The sequence below is a fragment of the Zingiber officinale genome, chromosome 6A (genome assembly GCF_018446385.1).
Source record: "Zingiber officinale cultivar Zhangliang chromosome 6A, Zo_v1.1, whole genome shotgun sequence".
NCBI lineage: Eukaryota > Viridiplantae > Streptophyta > Magnoliopsida > Zingiberales > Zingiberaceae > Zingiber > Zingiber officinale.
The window spans coordinates 106,295,990-106,315,636 of record NC_055997.1 but is presented as its reverse complement, the minus strand read 5'-3'; positions in this window follow the sequence as shown (position 1 = coordinate 106,315,636).

Here is a 19,647-nt window from a genome sequence, read left to right as displayed (position 1 = left end):
TTACCTCAAGAATCACCAAGAATGGAGGATGTAAGTGTAGGGACTTGTGCTATGGAGCCAAGCACCCAAGAATCACTACATGAAGTTGAACATTCGCCAGAACTGGAGTCTGAGCATTTATTTGAGGAAAAAGAGGTAACAATCACCACTCTAGGTACCTCTCAAGATGACAAGGTGAGTATTTTGTGTAATTTTTCAGAAAATTTTATTGAGGTACCAATTGTTGATTTTATTAGTTGTGATTTATTTCTGGATATATCTTTTGCCCACACTAATATTCTCCTATTTTCTTTTGATCCCACATGTATGTGGGAGGTATTTTCTTTTATTGATGTGGTAGGAGAAATTAAGCTTCCGGAGTGGGTGTTAAAACTAAATCGTCTACGACCTCCGGAAGAAATTTTCAAAGGAAAAAGGATGAATAAGAAGAATTTGAGTGGAACCACGATTACTCTACTTCCGGGGTGGCTACTACTTCTAAACCTTCTTCAACCACCGGGAATGAAAGGGGAGTTGGTTCTAATTTTGTTTTCTCTTGCATTTTAATTCATGCTTTGAGTTTAATAAATTCTTTATACGTTTCTTTAGTTTCATATATTACATTTGCATTTTGCACTTTGCTTTCATATTTGCATTTAGTTTGGTATACATAGCATTTCATTTGAATAAAAGTCTCCATGAATTGTTTAGTGATACTTTTAAGATGGTAAAAGTTGTTTTAAATTTGATCATCAATTTTAGGTCATGTGACATGATTGGATACTTTTCTTACATGATATTGGTTAATGAGGTAGTGGATTCCAATTTGATTAATTAAGTTAGATTGCATGAAAATTACCTAGAGAGGACCACTTTAAGCCTAAACACTATTTTATTTTTGTGTGGCATGCACCCATAGCAATTGAAACTCTAGAACTTGCTTAGTTTCTTTTCAAAGTCATAATAGCATATGTATGCATGAAAATTGAGGATTTTGTCAATTTTGTTTCCCTTCATACTTTTTAATTCCTTTCCTCACAATTCTCTTTAAACAATTTCATTTCATCTAGCATTCAAACCCTTGATTATCTTTGCTTGTCATAATTTCATTGAGATGTTTGGATGAATTGCTTGATGAGTTAGCTTGACTTAGATGGACAATGTCTTAAGTGTGGGGGAAGGATGATGAGATGATAATTTTTGGAAATATTGAAGAATGTTGCAAGGATTCACGAAATATTGGCACAATCACTTGATTATGAGTTGTTTAGTGAAATTTTGAAGCTGAAAATTGTGTACACTGGTTTGTGCCACTTTTGTGCCAACTTTCTCTTTAAAATCTCAAATCATTGAGAAATTCAAGCAAATGTATTGTATGCTCAATAACAAATGGTATGCTTACCTTGTATAGCATTTGCAAGATGAGAAAAGATGAATTCAGGGATTTATCTGGACACAAAACAATGCAAGAATAGTGAGTTGTATAGCCACTAGAATGTGATTTAAATGGATCAAAATTCGGAATTCAATGGGTGGTTATTATTTCATCAACTAAGCATTCGAATGGAGTGTCAATTACTCTGAAAAGTTGAAGGAAAGGGCAACATTTAGAACTTAAAACAGTGGCTAGCTGGAAATGTGGGAATCTGCTGAAACAAACTGAGAATTATAAGCTAATTTGCTGTTATTGTTACATTGAATCAAAGTGGGTTTCTACTAATGTAACATGAGTTTATTTGCCAATTGCGTCAATGAAGAGTGTAGTGAAAAGAAAGTGAAATGAATTGAAGTCTTGAATTGCTAAATCTTGCTGAAATCAAAATGCAGGATGTTCTTGAAGCTGGAAATTGAATCTGCCCGTTCTATGATTAGGTTAGATTTCTAAATCTGCAATTTTTAATGGTGTAATTTGAGCTGAATATGGTTCAGTCTTGCTGTGGAATAAATGCAAAATGCAAAAGGAAGACTATAGTAATGAAAAGTTGAAGGATACTGGAAATGCTTACTGCACAAAATCTATATCAACTTCGGATTACCTCTCTGATCTGAAAACCAGAATTCTGAATTCATTTCTGAATTGAAGAGCTATGGTTAAGAATCTGAATTCAAATAGGATAGATGCTGTTGTGCTGAATTCTGCAGGAAATTGAAGGCTGTAGTAACACACAAATGGTTTCTCATTTTACTCCATGCTTTTTTTTCAAATTGAATTTTTCAGAAACTAGAAGCATCAACATTCAAGATTGATTCTGGAAATATCAAGTCACTAAATTTTGGGAATTGAAACGTAATGGGAAAGCTGTAGAATGCTGAAATAATCTGATCAGTGAGCATTCTGGAATCTGATTTTTGAAATTGGATTATAGCAGTTGGTATAGCTAGCAATTCCTCCATCTGAGCAACAAGATGGCAGTGCAGAAATCAGCAAACTGAATTTTGACTCCTAAAAAGTCTCATTGTCAACTTCAACATTGTGTGCCAACCTTTCAACCCATTTGCTGATCAGAACCAAGATTCTTAACTAAGGTTCAGAAATCCAGAATTAAAAAAAAGGCAGCCTTAATTCTAAATTCTTTGGTTTAGTCTCTGAATCAGATTTATGAATTCATGAATTATATATATCAACTCTATTTTAGAGACTTTATAGTTGATCTTGGCAGAGTTTTTGAAGATGAAACAGTTCAAATTTGCAAGTCTGGGAAACTTGAGTTTCTGTAGCTTTAACTTTGGGATCAAAGCTACTATTGGAGTATTAAACCTTGTTTGGGGATTCATTACTGATGTAATATAACTCCAATCCATTGCTTTCAAAGAGAAATGCAAAGAGCAGAATGTTGCTGAACTGTATTCTACTTTTGGATGGTTGCAAATAAGTGAGAGCTATAGAAAGTTTGCTGCTGTTGAAGAAGCAAAGAACTATCAGCTATATTTCTGAGTTGCTAATATTTGAGCTGAAATTCTGCTGTTGCAAGTGCATGGAGTTTGAATTGGTATTTCATGAAGCTGGAATTTGGTGATGTTAGAATCTGTAGCGGCAGATTGCAGAAATCAGAGTCCATTTACAAATGTCAGCTGAACCTTGCAAATGTGATTGTGGAATGCATAAGTTTGGTTATATTTTAAAGAACTCTTAGCTAATGTTAGTAGCACTATTGAATTCTTGAAGACACATTGGAAGTTAAGTCATCAAGAGAATGAGAGGCAAGGAAATAGTAATCTGGATAAATGCAGGTTGTTGTAATCTGGAAATTTTTCTGTGCCATTTTGGAGTGGGGGTTATGACAAACTAGAGTTGTTTAAATCTGGAAATTTTTGGAGGATGAATTGATAGGGTTCTTAAGAGGCTAAGTGAAGAGGAATTAGAATTTTTGGTGGCTAAATGATGACTAGTTAGCACAAAGTCAGGAAGCTGTATAGAGATTCTGGAAACCTGCAAGTTCTGTGATACATGGTGTTTAGAGCCATTGGATCGCTGAAAAATTATAATCCAACTGTTGTTCAAGCATTGTTAAATGATGAATTTACTTCTCCATAGTTTACAAAACGAAACTGAGAATTGGATGCAAATCAGAAACACAAGCTAAGAACTGAAACTGAAATAAAACTACAGCTTTGGTTTTGGACAGTTTTTGGCAGCGGAAGGGAGTAAAATTCAAGCTGAAATTTTTGTGCCATTGAAGGAAAAGAGGGTAAGCCTTGCAGCTGTACAATTGTAGAAGAGAATGTTAAGAGAAAAGAAGTGAATATCTGCAAAAGAAAGTGCATACTGATTTAAAGTGCATACAGAAAACTCACTGCAAGTTCAAACAACAAGTGCATTTGTAAACAGAAATCTGATTTTATTCCTGCAGTACTGAAATTCTGAAGGAAACTTGGTTTGATTCATTTCATGAAGAAGAATAGTGATACAAAGAATATGTATCAAGTTAAAGAGTAAGGTTGGGGATTTGAAACAAATGAATCCAAAGCTGTATAAGTTCATTATGGAAGCTGGGAAGCGAGTTTGTACTTGCCAGAAATTGAATGTTATAAGATTGAGCTTACTTTGTTGCATTCAGAAACAAAGTATGGCTGATTATGGAAGTAGTTGTTGGGCAATAACTTTGAAATGCTACTAATGAAATGGTAATGACAATGATTTCAGTAACATGATTGATTATAAACATTGTTCTTATGCAGCCTTTGTAGAATTCGGAAATGGAGATTAAGGTTTTGCTGAAAAGTCAAGAATGCTGAAATCTGATTGTGAATCAAGTTTGTATCATTTCCTTGCCATCAGTTTTTGAAACCAATGGTAATTAAGTGAAGCTCTTGTGTTCTCAGAAATAGATGTTATTTCCTTTTCATGCTTTTCAAAGGAAAACCAGATGGAAAAAATAGAAAGTTTCAGAGATGCAGAAACAACTGTTTGTGGCTGGAAGTTGCTGAGATGGATTGTTGAGTTGATACTAATCAGAGCCTAGCAGTATGTTCAATTAACATCCTATTACCTTAGTGCCAAATAACATTCTGAAGTGCTGAAAGATTAGAATTCAGAGCTTAGTTTCAATTCTGAAATTTCCTTTTAGCAGAATTTTGGAACAGAATGACATGCTGGATACAGAATCCAGAATTCAAATCTATGTGCATTTGTGTGCCAATTAGTGTGCCAATTTCATGTTGTGTGCCAAGTTTTGAATTTCCTGAAACTCTGCCCAAATAACTAAGTTTTGCTACTGATTTAAGCTGTATTTCTGCTGTTACCAGATCAGAAAGTTCTTCTTAGCTTTTGGCAGAATTTGTTGTTGTATATGTTTGATTCAGATTCTATTTACAACAACAGCAACTCCTTACAAGTTTGATTTGTTTCATTGTCCGAGACGGACATTGTTTTAAGTGTGGGGGAGGGAGCTATTTTCCATTAGCTAATGTGAGTTTGTTTTTGTTTCAAAATGCTAGAATTGAAGTGGAAGAACAGTGATAAAAAAAAAAACAGTGAAGAAGAGAAGAGAAAAAATGGCACATCCAAAGAAATGGTATCAAAAGAGTATCAAGATTCTTTGTTTGCCATCAAATTGAAGGGGAGGTTAGCTTGATATGTTGAATTGTTAAAAACAAATGGTATTCATCTCTTTTCACATCAAATGGTCAACTCATCAAGTAGATTCCTCCCATACTCTCATTCTCTCATTTTCTTCATTTAAGCCTTTTCCTTTGCCACTTCATTCACTTAAATTGTTCTTATTGCTCCATTTTAAATTTTTGATGATAAAATCCTTTTGATTCATGTATGCTATGTTCTATGGTGGTGGAGAATTAGAAAATAAGCAAGCTTATGGTAGTGAAATGTTGTGAGTTGCATTGAGTGAGCTCCCCTTATACACATTTTTGAGTGTGAGAACTAGAATAGGTAAATCCTTTGTGAGATTGTAATTTGCTTAATTTTTCAAGTGGATTGAAACTACCATACCTACTGATTATTGTTTGGATTGTATTCATGATTGTTTGTGATCTTTAGATGGTCTTAGTTAAATTCTTTTTACTATCTTCTAGATATTGCTAGGGAATTTTCTACGGAGATGATTTTGAGTTTTCTTTACTTGCACGGGACGTTCAAGGCTAAGTGTGGGGGATTTGATAACCATGATTTTACTGCATTATTTTGATTCATATATGCATGGTTTGATGTTGATTTCATAGTTTAAATCATGGTTACATCACATTTTGTGCATTGTGTGTATTTTTGGACTTAATTACAAATTATATTATTTTTGGTACTATTTGATGCTAATATTTGATTCTTATTTTGTAGGCATCAAAGAATCTTGGATTTGGATTTATTTGGACCGAAATTGAGCTCGAATCGGAGTTTAAACGACAAGATCAAGCTTTGGGTCGATTTGGGCCATTCATCAAGAATAGGAGAGATCTGGACCATCCGTTGAAGATCTGGCCGATCCAACCTAATGGGGAGCAGATATGAGCCATTGATGAAGATCCAGAAGTTTTGATCCAGATCTGAGTTCATCCAGCCATTGATCCATCCGGATTAATCTGGGCCGTTCATTGAAGATCGGCAGATCTGGGCCATCCAGTGATGATCTGATCGATCCGACCTACGGGAGGGTAGATCCAGACTCTAGATCAAGATCAGTACCTTCGGATCGGATTTTAGGCAAACTTTCACCGTTGATTTAGCTCCAAATTGATCCCAGCCGTCCGTTTAGATCTGGAACAGGTTCAAAACAGAAGCTACAGTGTTCTTTCTGCTTCATCGATCCTCCACAGTGCTGAGCTTCTTCGTCCCGCGGCGTTTCTCCGGATTCCGACCCCTTTCCTTCTTCGATCAATTTCCCGAGCTTCTACCTTGGTGAAGGACGTCCCAGCAGCTTTATCCCGATTCTCTGGAACCAATTTGGGTGTTCCCTCCGGCGCAATCTCCATTTCTTCGATGCCTCTGTTCACCTCAGATTTGGAGGTGTTCTTCCAAATCTGAGCTCCGATTTCCATCATCAACGCTCGGCGGTGGTCCTCCGGCGTTCCTGAGCTTCATCCGACCACAATTCACATTCCGTAGCTCCCATTCCAGATTCAGAGGTCAAGGATGGCAGATTTCCAGATTTTCGGCACTTGAGTGGGTTTAGGGATGTTCTTAGCTCGCCGGGGGTGGTCCGTCGGTGTTCTTGAGCATTACTTGAACTGATACGCCACTGAGATGCTCCACTGAGGTCCGAAATTGGGTGGTCTCGACTTTGGCACTCTTGTGTGACGGCAAGAGTGTGAGCTTGTTAGATTGGTTGAGAGATTGGATTGGTTTACCTTTTCAGTTCATTTCATTTCTGTTTTATAGCTTAGATTGGATCCATTAATTGTTTGTTATGTTTTTAGCAGTAATTTAGTATTTCATTACTTAAGTGAAGCTTAGTTTAACTTAATTTGATGCTTGGTTAAGTGTTTAGAGTTTAAGTTCCAAATTAGGGTTTAAATCATGCTTTAGATTAAATTTTATTTCTGTCTTGTATTTCATTCCTTAGTTTAAGAGTGTGTCAATGATTTAATCTCAATGTAGGAGTGACAATGCGTTAAGGTTTGATTGTTGACACATAGGTAGGTTTTAGTTATGCTTTAGATTAATTTCTTTACTGCTGTGTTTTCCTTTGTAGATTTATATTCAAAGCTTTAAAACCCCCAACTCCATTTTTATATCGAAAACCCCAAAAATAAGAATAAAAATACGATCCTAAGATTACATCATATTGTTGGTTCCTCGAGAGCGATCCTGGGCTCGTTACTACGATATTATTGTTTAATTAAGGGGTTCAGTGGATAATACATTTTTACAATTTGATTAGCGGATGTGACAGATTCGCATTATCAATCCCCCAACGTTCAGATCGAGTTTTGACTCGATTTGGTCAAATATCAACTTCCGGGTGCCCCGGTACGTTCCGGGCGCCCCGGAGGGGTTCGGGCATCTCGGTCAGCTCCGGGCGCCCCAGACCCAAAAGTCAACTCCGGATCCGCTCGTTTGGGTGATCTCAGACATCCGGAAAAGGGCTCGCCCGAACCCAACTTCCGGTCTTCTCGAGTGGGCTTCCGCTCCGGCTTCTCGTCCCTCGGAATCGCCGTGTGTTTCCTTCTCGTCTGCCGGTGTACTCATCTGCAGTCTTCGTCCCTCGGATGCACCACGTGCTGTCCTTCTCACTAGCTGCATCTCTTGCTCCTCGAGCAGTCTTCCACTCCGGCTTTCGTCCCTCGGAACCACCGCATGCTTCCTTCTCGTCCGCCGGCGTACTCTTCCACAGCGCCTCGTCCCTCGGACGCACCGCGTGTCGTCCTTCTCGTTAGCTGCGTCTTCCGCTCGACTACCTGTGCTTCTAAGCTCCTGCACACTTAGAGACAAAGTTAGAAATACACAGGAACTAACTTAACTTGTTGATCACACCAAAACAACCTTGGGGTTCCAACAGATAGTAGTGAGTACCAAACTTTGTTAGGCATATGAAATTGACCTAATCATATTCTAACTAAAACATGCATCATATATAGGCGTGACATACATCAAAATATATATATATATATATATATACATGGTTATGACCCATATACTAGATCTTCTCAAGCCAATGAGAAGATCGAAAGGTCAACCTAAGGAATTGCATCTTCTCCAAATACTTCCTCGCTTGCTATGTGTTGTTGGCATTCTCCTTTTTTCCATTGTCGTTTAGTAGACTAGTATTATTTTTAATTGTACATTACAATGAAAAAAAAAACCTCGAGTTATATTCAAGAGTAGTCTAATTTTACAACTAGAAGTATAAAGGTGTAAGGCACGACTCACAAGCTATATTATGATTTACAACATACACACATAATTATCCAATCACATTAGTGTAAGGGGCATAGCCATGCACCATGGCATACATTATGTAGGTGCAGCGGAAGCCGGCAAGAGAGGGGTGAATTGCTGTAAACAAAAATAAAATATACCCTCCTCGTACTTTCAACTAAATTAGTGCAATAGTGATAAATTAATAAAGCAATACGAAAATATAGAAAGATAGAGAAGACCGGGATTTAACCTGGTTACAACCAAGACGGTTATTAATCCAGGGTGATGAAAAGCTCAGTAGAAAAATTCTCCTTCTCTGAAGGCGGAGAAGCCTTTTACACTTTGGAAGCTTAGAACTATTGCTAGGAATGGCTACACAATGATTGCTTGAGTTGTTGTTTCTTTCCTAGCTCCAGGGGCCTTTATATAGGTCCTGAAAATCTTATCCCGAGAGTCCAAGGCGCCTCCAACTGGGTTCAAGGCGCCTCCAGCTCGGTCAGCGGATAAAATTTTATCCGCTGCGCAAACGGTCAACTTTGACTGTTGAAGGCGCCTTGATCAAGCCTTGAAGGCGCCTTCAAGACTATTGAAGGCGCCTTGAGCTGGATTTTCCAGCACAGCTCCTTTTTCCAGCTCCTTTGCGTGGGCTTCCGATGCTCCGATCTTTTGGGTGATTTCGGTCAACCGGAATAGGGCCCACCCGAACCCAATTCCCGGCCTTCTCCTTGAGCAGCCTTCCGTCCCGGCTTAACGTCCCTCGAACGTCGCGCACGCTCTTCACGCCCACCGGAGTACTCTTCCGCAGCTCTCTCGTCCTTCGGACGCACCGAGCCCGTCGGCTCCTTTCTCGTGTCGTCATTCTCGCTAGCTGCGTCTTCCGCTCGACTTCCTGTGCTCCTAAGTTCCTGCACACTCAGACACAGGAATCAAACACAACGCAGGACCTAACCAACTTGGTTGATCACATCAAAACTACCACGAGGTCCAACAATCTCCCCCTTTTTGATGTGCATCAACCCAAGTTCAAGTTAGGGTTAAAATAGACATAAATAATAATTTTAAAGGAAATTACTAAACTAATATAATTAAGCATAAATTTGCAATAAATAAATTACAACACAGTTTAGAAAAAATATTAAATTTCCGTACTCCCCCTAAACTTGTACCTTTCTCTCCCCCTTTGATCACAGTAACAATGGGGTACCAATAAGAGAATATTAAGCAAATTATTAAGTTAGAAAAAATTTTGAGCAAAAATAAATTTTTTAGAAAAAATTTCGAAGTTAAATTGAATTCTAAAAAAACTTCTAAGCAAAAATGAATTTTTAGAATTTACAAAAAAATTTCTAAGTTTAAACTGAATTTTCAAAAAAAAACTTCTAAGTCAATTAACAAAAAAAAAAAATCCTAAGTAAACTTTTTGAATGTTCCCAAAAAATTTCTAAGTCAAATGAAGTTATTTAGAATTTCTCCAGGAAAAAAAAAATTCTAACCAAAAAAAATTTCTAAGTTAGAATTTTCAAGAATAGTTTCTAAATAAAAAAATGTTTGATAAACTTTCAAAGCATTATTTAATTCTTGTTTTTAATGCTTTTTCAGAAAGTTAATTAAACATTTTCTTTCAATATTTTAGCTTCCAGGTCGTGGCGAGGCACTAGGCCTTCTTGGTTATTGGAGCAACAACCACTTCCTTAGACAAAGCTTCCATAAAGAATTTCAATGTTTAATTTTCTCTCTTAAAGCTTTTAATAAAAAAAAACATTAATTTAGCACAGATTTTGGAACCCAATAGAGGTTCCTTCCTACATGGTTATTCAAAAATTTAGGGGGTACATAGTTTCTTGATACTTTTCTAAGTTGACCCTGATGATTTCTAATGTACCAATTTAATTTACCATAAATCCTAATTTTTGAATTTGGAAACTTCTTTAAGCATGCATCATTTTTCAGTTTTTCAATATTATTTTTTAATTTTGTATTTTCTAATTTCAAATTTTCATTTTCCTTTTCAAATTTATCTAACTCTTTAGAAAGTACTTTTATAAATTTAAAGGACTGAGTCGGGGTTAAATTACGTACCTTATTTACCTGACTCGGTGATGCTCCCCCTTCACTGCTGCTTTCTTCTTCTGATGTTCCTCCCCCTTCATCGATGCTCATCTCTGTGCTTGAGTCTTCTTCCGGCTGATGGTTCGCCATTAGCGCTAACCCCGAGAATTCTTCGATGTCTGACTCAGAGGATGACGAATCTGACCAAGTAACCTTCAGGTTCTTGTGCTTGGAGGGTTCTGGTTTCTTGTATTTTGACTTTTCCCTTTCTTTCTCCTTTCTCTTTAGCTTTGGGCAATCATCTTTGATGTGCCCCTCTTCGTTGCAGTTGTAGCAACGAACCGTCCTTTTCTTTCGATGATGTCTCTGCGATTTAAATTTATTATTACTGAAAAACTTATTGAAGTGTCTTACCAGTAGTGCTGCTTCGGATTCGTCGACTGAGGCTTTGGAGTCAGAACTGTTCATTTTTGCCTTTAAGGCAATGTTCTGACTGGTCTTCTCTACTCCGTTTGGCTCTGAAACTCGAGATTCGTGAAGTTCAAAAATGGAAAACAATTGTTCTAAAGTACTTACCTCGAGGTTTTTAGAGATGTAGTGTGCATCTACTAAGGAGGTCCACTCTGGAGTTCTCGGGAAGACATTGAGCGCGTATCGGATGGAATCCCGGTTGGTTACTTCTTCTCCAAGGTTCTTTAGTTGCGTTATTAGCTCCTTGATTCTCGCTTGGAGTTGCGCTACCTTCTCACCTTGGTTCATCCGGAGGTTTGTCAACTGGTTCCGGAGGATGTCGCGCCTCGCTAGCTTCGCTTCGGAGGTACCTTCGTGAAGCTCCAGGAATTTTTCCCAGAGATCTTTCGCGGAGTCGTAGCTTCCGATCCGATTTACCTCCTGAGGCGACAGAACGCTGAGTAGGTGGAACTCAGCCTTTCCGTTGGCGACGAAATCTGCTTGCTCCTTTTTCGTCCAGGTATTTTCCTCTTTATCTTTCAGAACTGTATAGCCATATTTCATTATTAAAAGAATGTCAAATTCAGTTTTCAAAAATACCTCCATTTTGCGCTTCCATGTGGCGAAGTCTCCGTCGAACTTCGGGGGATGGATGTTCGCTCCGGCCATCGTCTTGATCGTAATGCTTCAGTTGGCGGTTAGCCCTTCTAGGGCGATCATGCTCTGATACCAATTGTAGGTGCAGCGGAGGCCGGCAAGAGGGGGGTGAATTGCTGTAAACAAAAATAAAATATACCCTCCTCATACTTTCAACTCAATTAGTGCAATAGTGATAAATTAATAAAGCAATACGAAAATATAGAAAGATAGAGAAGACCGGGATTTAACCTAGTTACAACCAAGACGGTTGTTCATCCAGGGCGATGAAAAGCTTAGTAGAAAAATTCTCCTTCTTTGAAGGCGGAGAAGCCTTTTACACTTTGGAAGCTTAGAACTATTGCTAGGAATGACTACACAATGATTGCTTGAGTTATTCTTTCTTTCCTAGCTCCAGGGGCCTTTATATAGGTCCTGAAAATCTTATCCCGAGAGTCCAAGGCGCCTCCAACTGGGTTCAAGGCGCCTCCAGCTCGGTCAGCGGATAAATTTTATCCGCTGCACAAACGGTCAACTTTGACTGTTGAAGGCGCCTTGAACAAGCCTTGAAGGCGCCTTCAAGACTGTTGAAGGCGCCTTGAGCTAGATTTTCCAGCACAACTCCTTTTTCCAGCTCCTTTGTGTGGGCTTCCGATGCTCCGATCTTTTGGGTGATTTCGGCCAACCGGAATAGGGCTCACCCGAACCCAATTCCCGGCCTTCTCCTCGAGCAGTCTTCCGTCCCGGCTTAATGTCCCTCGAACACCGCGCACGCTCTTCACGCCCACCAAAGTACTCTTCCGCAGCTCTCTCGTCCTTCGGACGCACCGAGCCCGTCGGCTCCTTTCCCGTGTCGTCCTTCTCGCTAGCTGCGTCTTCCGCTCAACTTCCTGTGCTCCTAAGTTCTTGCACACTCAGACACAGGGATCAAACACAACGCAGGACCTAACCAACTTGATTGATCACATCAAAACTACCACGGGGTCCAACACATTATTCTTAATAAATCTATGACATAAATTTTATTATGATTCTAAGCAACGATTTATGAGACACAACCTTACGGTGGTCCCACAAGCCGATTAGCAGGGGGGTGGGTCAAGGGTGTTGGGACCAAAATGTAGCTAGAGGGGGGTGAATAGCTCGGCGCGATCTCGTGCTCGTCGTTGCTTGCTTCTTGTGATGAAATGCAGCGGAAAATACAAAGAAACAACCACACAACGCTAACTCATAGATTTACTTGGTATCCACCTCAAGAAGAGGTGACTAGTCCAAAGATCCACACACTCACGCACCCTCCACTAATAAAACACTCCTTTTCGATAACTACCGAAGGCGGAGAAGCCCTACAAGCTCACAGTACAAGAAGAAAGGGAAGGGAAATACAATACAAGCAAAAGCTTACAAGAGATGCACAAAAACCCTAACCCTAGCTTCTTCCTCGCCTCTTGACTTGGATGTGCACCAGCACCCTCCAAGAACCTTCATGATCTGGCGTGAGAGCTTTGTGGAGTCGCTGTGAAGATCTGGGCTGAAAAAATGAGCTCTAGAAGTTCTCTACCGAAGATGAACACACGCCAACAGCTATATCCTGCGCCAATGGTCAAATCTCGATCGATCGGATTGCTCCCAATCGATCAGGGAGGCTTTGAATCGATCGACCGATCGATCCAGAGCGCCTTTGTGCTCTCGAGAAATGCCTGGATCGATCGGCTGATCGATCCAGGGCTTAACGCGTAGAATTGTGACTCCCAATCGATCGACTGATCGATCGGAGGCTCCCAATCGATCGGTTGATCGATTGGGAGTCTTTCTATTCGCGCGACAATTCTCTCCAATCGATCCACCGATCGATTTGGAGAAGGCTTGTCACGAGGACTCTCCCAATCGATCGGTCGATCGATTGGGCATGAGCCAATCGATCGGCTGATCGATCCAGCTCTTGTTTTTGCCCAAAAACAAGTCCAAAGTCCCCTAAACCAACATCCAATCAACCATGACCTGTTGGTACATCATGCCTAGCATCTGGTCACCCTGACCTGCTAGAACTCCCTCACCAAGTGTCCGGTCAATCCCTTTAACCCACTTGGATTTTTCTTCTCGTGCCAAGTGTCCGGTCATACTTGACCCACTTGGACTTATCTCCACCAGGTGTCTGATCAACCTTGATCCACCTGGATTTCTCGTGCCCAGTATTCGATCAATCCCTTTGACCTACTTGGGCTTCCTAACACCAGATGTTTGATCAACCTTGATCCATCTGGATTTCCTGTGTCTGGCTTCACTCACCAGGACTTTCCTTCTGCCTAGCTTCACTCACTAGGTCTTTCACCTGGCTTCACTCACCAGGTCTTTCACCTGTCCGGCTTCACTCACCAGGTCTTTCACCTGCCTGGCTTCACTCATCAGGACTTCCTTCTGCCTAGCTTCACTCACTAGGGCTTCTCAATTGCCTGGCTTCATTCACCAGGACTTTCCATGCTGCGTAGCTTCACTCACTAGGTCTTTCACCTGGCTTCACTCACCAGAATTTTCCTTCTGCCTGGCTTCACTCACCAAGACTTTCACCTGGATTCACTCACCAGGATTTTCTAGCTGCCCGGCTTCACTCATCGGGACTTTCACCTAGCTTCACTCACTAGGGTTTTTCCTTCTGCCTGGCTTCACTCACCAGGACTTTCAGTCTGCCTAATCTCCCAGTTAGGACTTTCACCTGGCTTCACTCACCAGGATTTTTAAGTCAAGTATCCAGTCAACCTTGACCTACTTGACTCTCCTTCACAATCTCACCACATGAACAATTGCACCTGCAATCTCCATGTCTTGTCTCCATGTATTGTCAAACATCGAAACCCAAATATCAAGACTCGAGCTTGAACCAATTCAAGCTCAGTCAACCAGGTCAACCTTGACCTAGGGAATATTGCACCAACAATCTCCCCCTTTTTGATGTTTGACAATACCACTAGTAAGTTAGGCTAATCCCATAGCCTCAACTCCCTTCATGCCAATATGAGAATGATGGTTTCCTTCATTCTCCTCCTTTTCTAGAGGGCAAACTCCCTCTTAGGTAATGAAGGACTAACTTAACCCTACATTCTCCCCCTATTGGCACACATCAAAAAAAACTCTCCTCCTGAAGAGTTTCCCAACGTTGTTGACAACTTCACTCGTTGTTCACAACATAATAATGAAGGTCTCATACCCTTCATTATTCTAAACGCTCATCCGTGAGCATACACCACTTGAATAATGAAGATATCCACTCTCCATTATATTCAAAAGTCCAACCTTGAGCATTTTCGCGAAAGAAAGTTAACCACCTTCCAAGGTGTATGAAAAATATATTTCATGTCCTTAAAGAGTAACTTCCCCTAAAGACATGCACGAAACTTCTGTCATTGCACCAACAATGACTTGGAATCCCTAAACCTTTAGGAAACCCAAAATTAGAAGTTTTGAGGTTCAACAATTCAATATTGAAACCAAACCTCAACCTAAACTTCTACTTAGTCTTCCTTAACCAATCTGTCCTTGTTTTCATCATGAAAACTCCCCCTAATTGTATACAAATGTGTTTTGAGAGGTTAGGAATGGTTACCTAGACTAAAGATGGTCCAAAATGCTGAAATCAGGCTTTACCAGCCAAAATCAACATTCCCAATCGATTGGAGTTGGGTCCCAATCGATTGAACTTGCTTAAATCGATCTACTGATCGATTCAGGAGGGCTGGATCGATTGGTGGATCGATCCAGGAAGCTTCTGTTCGCGAGAAGCTTGCTCTCAATCGATCGCTCGATCAATTGAGACCCTTCAATCGATCGGGTGATCGATTGAAACTCTGAAAAAGCTGAAATTCCATTTCAGTCAATTTCAGAAACTCCTAGAAAAATCTACAAAATTCTAAAAATCATAAAAATCATTGTAGACATTATTTAGGGCATATACCATCAAGGAAAAATAGTTTTCTAAGAAAATACTTCATATTTTCCAAGATTGACACAAACTAGAAAACTTATAAAAACGTTAGTGTTTTCTTTTAGTTTGTGTTCAACTATTCAATGATGATTACTATCAAAAGATAGTTTTCACCAAGGTTTTTCAAAAGTATTTTAAAATGATTTTCAAAACCAATATCCAACCATGTTCCTTGGACTCAATGCACATAACTTGTACATTAGCTTTCCCAATGATTGGAAAACACATAACTATGTGTTTTGATGAACCTAAAACTCACAAAAATGCACTAAATCAATATCTTGAGTTGTGTTCATCATCCTAACATCTCACTTGTATTTAATGTGTACGAAACCACATACAAGTCACCTTATAGTTCTTAGTGAGATGTAAACTTTGGTTTTGCCCTAATCTAAGGGTCATGCATATCTATCTAGGCATTTTGAGGTTATGAACATCTACCAAGGATGTTACTTGTTAATAAATGACATTAGTTCTTAATTGCAAGGAATAAACTAATGCATGATAATGTTATGGCATACATAAAAAAAAAATAATTTTCAAAAGAAAATCTCCTATGACTATATGATGTATGTATGACATGACATGGTATTTTTGTATTTTTCATAATAAAGTATGAATGTCAAAACAAATAAATATGATGTCATGACATATAAAAGGCAAACAATCATGACAAGTTTTAGCATAAATAAAATACCTAGATTACCTATCTAAGTATCCTAAAACCTTGGCTAACTTAAACTTTAAGTCCTAGATTGCCCTTAAGTCCCTCATAAATTATCAAACTCCCAACTTGACATTTCTTTAGACTTGATTTCTTGTGCCAATTAAAATTATATCCAAAAATTCAAATTTTTGGCACATCTTACTCTTTCCAAGAGTAAGCCATTAATCCTTATCATTTTCAAAAGTTAACAATAACCTTGAAAATGCTCTTAGAGTGTCAACTTCATCATGATTAGGTTAACTACCCTTTCAATTTGATTTGACACTCTCTAACCCATCTATGGGGTAGAGAAAATGCTCCTAGGAACCTAAAACCTATTGGTGCTCCTTGGATGTTCTAGGTACTCGCTAGGGATAACCTCCCTAGATACCTTCCTAGTGACCTTGTGAGGCTTCTTAGAAGCCTTGGTCACACTTTCTAGGTCAACCCTAGGGATTTCTTCCCTTGTGACCTTCTTTGTGACTTTCTTGGACTTCTTAGAAGTCTTAGTTACTTTTGTTACAAAAATACTCTTAGGAATAACCTTCCTAGTATTTTTGACTTGACCATTTGACCTAGGGTTGGTTCCATAACTATATGGAACCCTATGATAAGAAGGTACATCCTTCTTTGTCTTAGGTTTGTATCCCAAACCTTTATGACCATTGGATAACCCTTGTTGTCCTAGACCTAGGTTTTGACTCTTGAATCCTTGTGTATCATTTGTGATTTTCCTAAGAGTCCTCTCCAATTTATCAAGTCTTGACCTTAAGACTTGATTTTCTCTCCATAATCCCTCAACCTTGGATTTTTCACTAAACCCTTGATTTTTCTTTTTCTTAGGTAAATACCTAAAATCCTTAGGATTACTTCCTAGTTGATTATCTACCTTTTTAACCCTAGATGTGGTAGTCTTAGCATGGAGAGCCATATGTTTTTCTTTAATACTATTATGCTCTCTATTTTTGTGGTAAATAGCATTAAAATGATAAAAATTAGAATTAACATGCTTTTTACCATTATTTAAAGGAGTAGGCTCAATAAATGATACCTTTCGTTTTACCTTGAAGGCTCCCCCTTGACTTGTGCTTCCTCCTTGAGCCTTGACCGCTTTCTTCCCCTTGGGACATTGGCTCCTATAATGTCCCTTTTGATTGCAAGAAAAGCACACAATGTGCTCCTTGCTCTTCTTTGTTCCGGGGACGGTCTCTTTGGACTTCTCCTTGCCCTTTAGTGCTACTTGACCCTTCTTCTTGGCCAATTTAGGGCACTTGCTCTTGTAGTGCCCATGTTCCCTACACTCAAAACATATAATGTGATTTTTATCTTTAATTGAAATATTTATACCTTCATGTGTAGAGATGACACTTGATCCTCCATTTGATTTTACTTGACTTGTGGAGGTGGATGCTTCTTCATCCTCTTCTTCTCTTGACCCGGATATGGAGGCTTCTTCTTGCTCCGGTGTCAATGATCTACACTCCCCCTCAATCCTAGAGGTGGAGGCTTCTTCATCTTCATCTTGTACATGAAACAAGGAGTATGCCCTCTCCTTGCCCTCTTCATTGCATTCCTTTGAAGATGAAGCTTCTTGGACTTCTTCTTCGGAAGATGAGCATCTCTCACCTTCGGAATTCTCCTCCTCTTGGTCTTGCTCTAATGAGTCACCCTCTTTGGATTTTTCTTGGCTTGGTACAGTGGAGGGGATCTCATGAATCTTGGCCAATTTGCTCCATAGCTCTTTGGCATCTTCAAAATCTCCAATTTGCTCCAAGATGTTGCTCGGCAATAGATTGACCAAAAGCTTGGTTACTTTATCATTGGCCTCACATCTTTGGATTTGGTCTTGGCTCCACTTGCTCCTCTTGAGAATTTTGCCCCTTGAATTCTTTGGAGCTTTGAAGCCTTCCATTAGAGAAAATCATTGCTCTATCTCCACTATTAAGAAATTCTCGATCCTTGATCTCCAAAGATCGAAGCTCATCATTGTGAATGGTGGAGGCACCCTTGTGTCGAATCCAAGACCATCTTGGAATTCCATTTGAAGTTGAACTTGATGATGAAGTCTTTGACTTGATAGAATTTGCTCCAACTTCTACATCCTCTAGCTTTGTTGCTCCTTCCGGCAATGATTCCGGTAAAGAGCGACCTCACTCTGATACCACTTGTTGGGACCAAAATGTAGCTAGAGGGGGGTGAATAGCTCGGCGCGATCTCGTGCTCGTCGTTGCTGGCTTCTTGTGATGAAATGCAGCGGAAAATACAAAGAAACAACCACACAACGCTAACTCATAGATTTACTTGGTATCCACCTCAAGAAGAGGTGACTAGTCCAAGGATCCACACACTCACGTACCCTCCACTAATAAAACACTCCTTTTCGATAACTACCGAAGGCGGAGAAGCCCTACAAGCTCACAGTATAAGAAGAAAGGGAAGGGAAATACAATACAAGCAAAAGCTTACAAGAGATGCACAAAAACCCTAACCCTAGCTTCTTTCTCGCCTCTTGACTTGGATGTGCACCAGCACCCTCCAAGAACCTTCAAGATCTGGCGTGAGAGCTTTGTGGAGTCGCTGTGAAGATCTGGGCTGAAAAAATGAGCTCTAGAAGTTCTTTACCGAAGACGAACACACGACAACAACTATATCCTGTGCCAACGGTCAAATCCCGATCGATCGGATTGCTTCCGATTGATCGGATTGCTCCCAATTGATCGAGGAGACTTTGGATCGATCGATCAATCGATCCAAAGCGCCTCTGTGCTCTCGGGAAATGCCTGGATCAATCGGCTGATCAATCCAGGGTTTATCGCGCAGAATCACGACTCCCAATCGATCGACTGATCGATCGGAGGCTCTCAATCGATCGGAGGCTCCCATTCGATCGGCTGATCGATTGGGAGGCTTTCTGTTCGCGCGACACTTCTCTCCAATCGATCCACCGATCGATTTGGAGAAGGCTTGTCGCGGGGACTCTCCCAATCGATCGACTGATCGATTGGGCATGAGCCAATCGATCGGTTGATCAATCCAGCTCTTGTTTTTGCCCAAAAATAAGTCCCCTAAACCAACATCCGGTCAACCATGATCTGTTGATACATCATGCCTAGCATCTGGTCACCCTTGACCTGCTAGAACTCTCTCACCAAGTGTCCGGTCATTCCCTTTGACCCACTTGGACTTTTCTCCTCATGTCAAGTGTCTGGTCATTCTTGACCCACTTGGACTTATCTCCACCAGGTGTCCAATCAACCTTGATCCACCTGGATTTCCCGTGCCCAGTATCCGGTCAATCCCTTTGACCTACTTGGGTTTCCCAACACCAGATGTCTGATCAACCTTGACCCATCTGGATTTCCTGTGCCTGGCTTCACTCATCAGGACTTTCCTTCTGCCTAACTTCACTCACTAGGTCTTTCACCTGGCTTCACTCACCAGGTCTTTCACCTGCCTGGCTTCACTTACCAGGACTTCCTTCTACCTAGCTTCACTCACTAGGGTTTCTCATTTGTCTGGCTTCACTCACCAGGACTT